Source organism: Borostomias antarcticus, assembly GCF_949987555.1.
Source record: "Borostomias antarcticus genome assembly, chromosome: 7".
Lineage (NCBI taxonomy): Eukaryota > Metazoa > Chordata > Actinopteri > Stomiiformes > Stomiidae > Borostomias > Borostomias antarcticus.
Window position 1 is genome coordinate 10,217,778 of NC_140240.1, and position 7,869 is coordinate 10,225,646.

The window sequence follows — 7,869 nt, forward strand, 5'->3', positions numbered from 1 at the left end:
GCATAATGAAAACATGAACGAGGTAGTACAGGTTTGTCATTAGGCCCTAGATACAGGTTAGTTTGGTGGTGGAAATGTGCACTTAGTCCTTCATTTCTTTTTCTCCGCAGGTGGAGCAGATGCTTGTAGGTCAGAAATGTAGGCTCTTGAACTGAACCCGGTCCATCCCTGTACTGCTCCACGTAGGGCCGGCCCGGGTCGTGCTGGGCTCACCTCGGCGCTCCCCCAGTACAGGCTGATGAAGTGCTCCATCTGTGGATTCACAGATGAGAGAGACAAAACAGAGACAAAACAGAAGAGCAAAAGGAGAGTTCTCTGGTCTGGTCTCCCTGTTCCCCTCTTTGGTCAGGAACGGTTATTCAAAATCTGTTGGAGATTCTCAGAAATATGGTTAAGCGCAAGCTCCTGCTTTGGGGAAAAAATGTTGTTATTCTGTCAGGAAAACTTAAACAGGGTGACTGTTCAAGTGTCATTTAGAGCCAGTCTGTAGTAGCCTACAGTGACATCAGGGGCAGCGTTAGAATGACTTCAACACGCCCAGTCCCCAGTCATGATCAAGGCAATTGGGTTTGGCTCTAGCATTTCTCTCACGATTTTATGAAAATAAAATAACCATATTCTCGTCTCAACAAAACAACACCCCCTAAGGGTGAAAGCAAAAATTTCCTGAATTCAGGATAAAAATAGAGATGGGGCAAAGAAAATGACACTAAAATGAATTGGCTTCATTTACAATTAACTAATCAAAAAAAAACTCCATCAAAGCTTCATTTGTATAGCTAAAATTTGTATATCTAAACCCTCCCTCTTCTGCATTTGAGGACAGAGTATTTGGGCACTGCTCCTGTTTCATACTTATCTGTCGCTCACAGTGAGTTGGTGACATGGCGTTGGTCTGCATCTCACGAAACCCAGATCGCCCATCTGTAGGGAAACAGGCCAGTAACCTCCGGTGTCCTGTGCCCGTCTCCTGGTTCGGCATTCACCCATCACTCCCGGAACGACAGTTGTCTGTAAAATATCACTCAGAAAAAACACTCAGGCCCGATGAATGTGCCTCAAACTATAAACATGAGATATTTAACATACTCATTTAAAAAATATATAATTGGGTTATGAGATGGTGCATTCAGATTAAGATACTGGCAACCCTTATCTATTCCCCCCACTATTATGCACAACGCTTATGTCTTAAGCTACATATCAGAAAGAGAGACAATACAAACAGTTAAAACAGACAAACAGCAGGTCCCAAGCAGTCCCCAGGAAGGCATGATCCAGGCTTCTCAAAGACCTGCCGCCCAGGGTCCATAGCACCTGAAAATTAAGACTCAAAACACAGACTGGGTTCAATAGCAGAGGAGAAGGCCTAATGCCAGCTCCTCAAAAAACACATTATCATTATATGAATGAAAATTCATACAGTAGAAATGCATAAAACGAACAGCTTATGGCCATACATTGACTATTGAAACAAAACTCCTGAATCAAACACCTATTCAACCCTGTCAGACTTTTGAGTTCGCTCTACATCTATTTTATCCTGTTTATTTATCTTAAAAATTAAAACTCTCTATCTTGGCTAGTTTAAAATCACCCTTATGGGTTGTTCAAGGGAAGTCCAGCAGGTGGCGCTCGACTTCAAAATCGGAGGCTCTTCCTTCCGGACCTGTTCGGACAAATACCTCGTAGAAAGGGGTGGCTTAACTCGTAGAGAGAAGGGGCGTGGCTAATGGCGCAACAAGTCGAGGGGGGGAATCTAATTTTAAATCAGAGTTATTCTGCTGGGGAAATGGTGGAGAGACTGTTTGCTGAATCTCCTTATCTTTCCTTCCTGACCTAAAAAAAAAAAAAAAACTCTCTTGTCTACTCTCCCAAATCTTAAAAACAGACCAGTCTAGAGAATTAACTCTACTTTTCCCTTAACCCTCTAGCTGAGCCCGAATCTTAGAATTTAACACTAAAATGTCAGATGTGGATGTAAGAAATCGAAAATACTTTAGCACATAACGAAAATCTGCCAACAAACGCTCGCAGAATAATGCTTGAGCGCAACAATCTCCTCAGGCTAGACACGTTTAGCAGTAGAAATTCCTTACATCCTCCAGCATATTTTTAGTAGCCGGGGTTACAGGGACACCTAGTGGTGATCCCAAAATGTTGCATGTATGACCCGGATGTGGTCTTTGGTTGTGCGCGGGGAAATTTAAAGAAACAAATCCCAAATAATCACGACGCAGCCTAAAAACCCAAAACAGCAACGAAAGGAACCCTTGTGGTTAACTCACGGCGGGAAAGAATACAATTTCGAAAGAAACACACATTAAGACATTAAATTCGCTTAGTACTCACTCAGTCAGGAATCTCTTTGTTCTCCCTCTGGCTCAAGGCAGAACACCGCGATAGCGGAGTTTCCTGCGTCTCCTAGGCAACCAGTTAGCTAGCCTACTGGGAATCTAGCAGAATTTTAACAGTCTAAAAAGGGTACAAAACAATACTTTACCTGGATCCATGGCGCGCATAACAAACAATAATCAAGAGCCGAGGCTCAAACAGTGAACACATAAGACGAACAACCCCCCGTGCACATGCAAGAGAGAACGTAGCAGACACACGGGAACGCAAACAAAGAGCGACCAAACGACGACCAAAACCGACTAATATACGACTTAACACACAAACATGAAACAAAAAGCCCACGTTTACAACAACACTCTCGGCTGCACTAGCAATTTGGTCCAGGCTAAACCATGATGTCTAGATCCTACCAAATATGTACAGCCCCTCTGGTCAAAATCTCTACCAGAAAACGCGGATTGCAAAACTCTCAATTCCGCCCTGTAGCTACATCTCCATTGAGCAAAACTCTCTCAACGTGCTCGCGGTTAAAACTCTCCGCGACCGGCCAAAAGGAAACCTGTTCTGTGCCAAACTCTCACTTGAACAGCTGATACCCTCGTAACGAAACAACGACGAAGTCAAAAGACAATACGATATAAAATCTATTGCTGTTCACATCTCCTTAGATAGTTACTTACTAAATACCCACGCTGGGGTTTTCCTGTTTTCAAACAATCCAGACCAACAAGCTGAACCAAATCAAGGCAAATACAACTCAGAACCACAAGAGGGTTCGTTTAAACGTACCTGTGCGCTTCAAGAATCCAGTGGAAGAACTGAGGAAATAATCTCACCTTGCGCTCTGGCGCAAGAGAGAAAATTGATTTTCCAACGCCCACTATGGACCGACACGTCTGCCGATCAGTCCTCTATCCACTGGAATCCCGAAGCAAACGCAGGCAGTGATCCCATCCCCGTCGCCAAACTGTGATAGTTATTTTAGACTTGTCTAGTCCAAAGATTTACCAAGATACGTTCAAAAGGTTGAGTCTGGTTTATTGAATGAAATCATTACGAGCGCAAGGACTTCCTGACAAACGCAGCAAAGGTGGTTCAGTCAGAGAAGTGAAGTCAGTCACTTCTGGCCTGGCTTATATTCAGTCTAAACAAAGGTACAGTGTTTCCAGGATGTGATTGGCTACTGCATTGTACATGAATGGCAGGCGTGGCCAAGAGTAAAAACATGTGACATGAGAAAACAAAGAAAACAAAGCTCTGAATCAGGACGAGGAAGACCAAGGTGGGGCCCCTCCGACCTAAACAAAGAGATGAGGAAGAGCTATGCAGAGTGTGTTCACAATTACAAAAGAGGGAGAGCTGAGGTGTTTTACATGACTGAAACTGGGGTTTTGCAGGGGACTTGGGGGGGAGGTGATAAATTACAAAGACAAAGGCTTAAGGTGGGTTTAAGGTGTTTGGATGTAAATTCCTGGACATCATGCAGCGTTTTATTTAATAATTCCTAGTAGCAAGTCGCAATTTGCCACCTCCCAGTTATAAACGAACGCACCATAAGTGCCCATCCAAGCACAGGGAGGCCAGGGAGCACAGTGAGAATCATGTTTGGTTTCGTTTTAACTTTCCCAGTGCATTCGACACCATCCTTCCCCTCCGGCTCGCATAAAAGCTCCCAGCCATGAGGGTGGACAACGACACGGTGGCCTGGGTCACCAACTACCTCACCACCAGGCCACAGTGTGTCCGACTGCAGGGCTGCCTGTCTGATGTGGTGATAAGCAACACTGACGCCCCCCAAGGAAGCATACTGTCACCTTTCCTGCCTCTTCCTCTAGGTCAGACTCTATAACAGTGCCCGAGCGTCGCCCCCTTCTACCTGCCACCCCATATGCATGTGCGTGTATGTCTATATGTGTATCATTATACATATTTATAGAGATTGTATGTGTATATATTCTATATTTTATGCATACTGTATGTGAATATTTTGTGTACTCTTCTATGCATATTCTCTACTTTGATGTATTCTTACTCTGATCTATCCTGCTGTACATTATCACAGCTGAGATGCCCAAGACCCCTTATTACAGTACATCTTATCTGATCTTATCTGTTGTCAGCATGCTATGGGGGGCAAACAGCTGTAACAGTGTTTGCAGTAGCACATGCTGTACTGTTCTGTGCTGCTCTGTTCTGTACTGTTCTGTTTTTTTTCTGTACATATTGGGGTTCTTCTAGGCTCCCATTCATTATTCATGGTTAGAACCCTCAGGCACTGGGAGAGAGGTGGGGAGGAACCGCTCAACCTGTCAGATTCATGTATGGGTGTGGACAGCATGATGTGAAGGGTCCTCTGTAGGCCTGACAACCTCTCTCCTCTTCTTTCATTTCATTTCCCCTCCCCTCCCCTCCCCTCCCCTCCCCTCCCCTCCCCTCCCCTCCTCTCCTCTCCCCTCCCCTCACCTTACCTCCTCTCCTCTCCTCTCCTCTCCTCTCCTCTCCTCTCCTCTCCTCTCCTCTCCTCTCCTCTCCTCTCCTCTCCTCTCCTCTCCTCTCCTCTCCTCTCCTCTCCTCTCCTCTCCCCTCTTCTCTTCTCCTCTCCTCTCCTCTCCTCTCTTCTCTTCTCTTCTCTTCTCTTCTCTTCTCTTCTCTTCTCTTCTCCCCTCTCCCCTCCTCTCCCCATCTATCCTCTCCCCTGCTCTCATCTTCTCTTCTCTTCTCTTCTCTTCTCTTCTCTTCTCTTCTCTTCTCTTCTCTTCTCTTCTCTTCTCTTCTCTTCTCTTCTCTTCTCTTCTCCCCCCTCCTCTCCCCATCTCTCCTCTCCCCTGCTCTCCCCTCCGCTCCCCTCTCCTCTTCTGTGCTCTGTTAGAGCCCCCCAGCCTTGGTCTCTGACAGCTTGATCCCCTTACAGAGAGAGAGAGAGAGAGAGAGAGAGAGAGAGAGAGAGAGAGAATAAGTGTGTTGGAGGATCATTAGGGATCTCACCTTGTCCTCTGACAGCTGAGCAGGCCTCAGGGAGCCTTGTTTGATGTGGGTCTGGATGATGTCTCCCTCAACGAGAACATCTCCAAATCTACCCCTGAATCTACACAACACTGGGCCAGAGAGACACAGGGTGGCTCTTTAATCACTATCCCACAACCAGCACCGCTACCTGCACACAAGCTACACGCTACCTGTGGGTCCCCCGGGCTACCCGCCCCCCCCCCCACCCCCCACTGCCGAGCCTGTGGTGGGGAAGCAACTTGGTGCCCCCCCTCCTTGAAGGGGGGGGGGTCCCCAAATCCAGTCCTGCTTGGGGCCCCCTAAACCCTAGGGCCGGCACTGCCCATAACTGCTGATATGTAATGTAACTCCCCACCCCCAACTTCACCCTCCTCTCTCTCTCTCTCTCTCTCTCTCTCTCTCTCTCTCTCTCTCCCTCCATCCTGTAGGTTGAGAATGCTTTGACTATTAACTTTCATAGGTGAGGCTTGCTGCCCACGCCAGTAAACCTGTCTCTCTCTTACTCTATCTTCTCTCTCTCTCTCTCTCTCTCTCTCTCTCGCCATCGCCCAGGCATATCAGGCGGAGCAGGACCTTACATCCTCTCACACGCGCAGATCTGGGAGAATAATTAAATAAAATCTTGTTAGCTGGAACTGTGGAGTGAAGTGAATACCAAATTTAAGAGCTTTAGACTAGAAAGCAGTCAGTGGTGAAGAAAGCCAAGCTATAGTCTCCACACAGACACAAGACACGGCCAGACACTTGTTTTACTCCCTCTGTCCCTCTTTAAGTAAGGTTAAATTAGTAAATTACGTTGTTATTGTTGTTCTCCGATGTGGCACACGTCTTCCGTATCCTTCTCTTTAGTATAGGCCTACAACGCATAGCTCCCTATGGTGAGAACTTTCCTCTAGAGCCACTAGGTGGCAGTGTTGAGCTGGGTTTCAGAGGGGGGGGCCTCAGTCGCCAGTTGACTTGTGGCTCCATCTCCTGGTTAATATATGTGATAGTCTCATCCATGGTGGTTACTATGGGCCTACTGTTTTTTTTAAAGTTTTTTTTAAATCTAAATAAAAAAACAATCCCTGGTATGATCATAACATTTTCATCTGCATTTGTTAATATTGTGTGCATGTGTGTGTGCATGTTTGTCTGTGTGTGTGTGTGTGTGTGTGTGTGTGTGTGTGTGTGTGTGTGTGTGTGTGTGTGTGTGTGTGTGCGAGTGTGAGTGTGCCCTCTCCTCTCCACACGACTGTGGGACCTGGATATTCGATATTCTGCAGCTCAAATCAGTTCAGTTTGATTCAAAGCCCCTCCCACTCCAGCAGTCTCCCTCTCTCCTCTCCTCCCTCCTTCTCCTCCCTCTCCTCCTCGTTCCCTTTCTCCTCCCTCCCTCTGCTCATTCTCCCTCCTCCCTTCTTACCTCGCTCTCTCCCTCTCCTCTCATCCTCCCTCCCTCTCCTCCCTCGCTCCAACAGAAATCACTTCAAGACTGTCTGTTTCCAGCAGAGCCAATCAGAGAGAGGTCTGGCCTTTATGGTTCCCGCTCTCATAACTCTATAAAATGTGCATTGAATAGTGTGTGTGTGTGTGTGTGTGTGTGTGTGTGTGTGTGTGTGTGTGTGTATGTTTGTGTGTCCTGTACAGCACGTGTCATGTCTGTGTGTGGAATGTATGTGTACATACGCAAGTGTGTGTGTGTGAGAGAGAGAGAGAGAGAGAGAGAGAGAGAGAGAGAAAGAGAGAGAGAGAGAGAGAGAGAGAGAGAGAGAAGAAGCATGCTTTCGCGATTCTCATCTGTGAACAATTGCAGCTCGATGTTTGTATACAGTTCATTTCAAGAACGAAACCAACAAGGACACGAACGAAACAAACACGCCCCCTCGGTTTCTGACCTGACCAGAAGAAGGGGTCTAGGTGGACGGCACAGCTGGCGTTTGACTTCAATTGTCGGTCGCCAGTAGTTCAGGAATCGCTCTTGTCAGTTGATGGTCGCGAACCAGCTGCGCTGCCAGGAATTTTCCTTCCCACAAAAGGACGTCATATTAGGAAAGACTCGCCGTTTACAACTTCCTGTCCGGCCGCGGCCCCAGGCACTCGCTCCCTCCCTCCCTCCCCCCCTCACACACAAATCACTCACTAATGGAGGCTCTCTCCAGGCTCTGAGCACATGACCAGACCCACACAGACACCAAACACCAAACACCAAACCCTGGTGGGGATTCAACATTAGATTTCCAAAAAGCCTCACAGCCTAATTTATGCTAATATTTGTTTTTCTCTCCAGCTCTGCACCACCCCCAGGCCTCAACTCAGCCGTTGGCTACAAGAGGAAAAGCCATTTTAAATCCCTGGCAGCCCCTCATCTCTCATCAACTGTCAGCTGAGGTTGGCCTGTGGAGAGAGGTACATCTCTTTAGAGCACCGTTCCTGTCTCCAAATCCCAGCTCTGCTTTTGTCAGCCAAGTCCAGAGCCAAGTGATGCTGGCCTGTTAGGATAATCAGCGGCTTGAACCCTCCCCT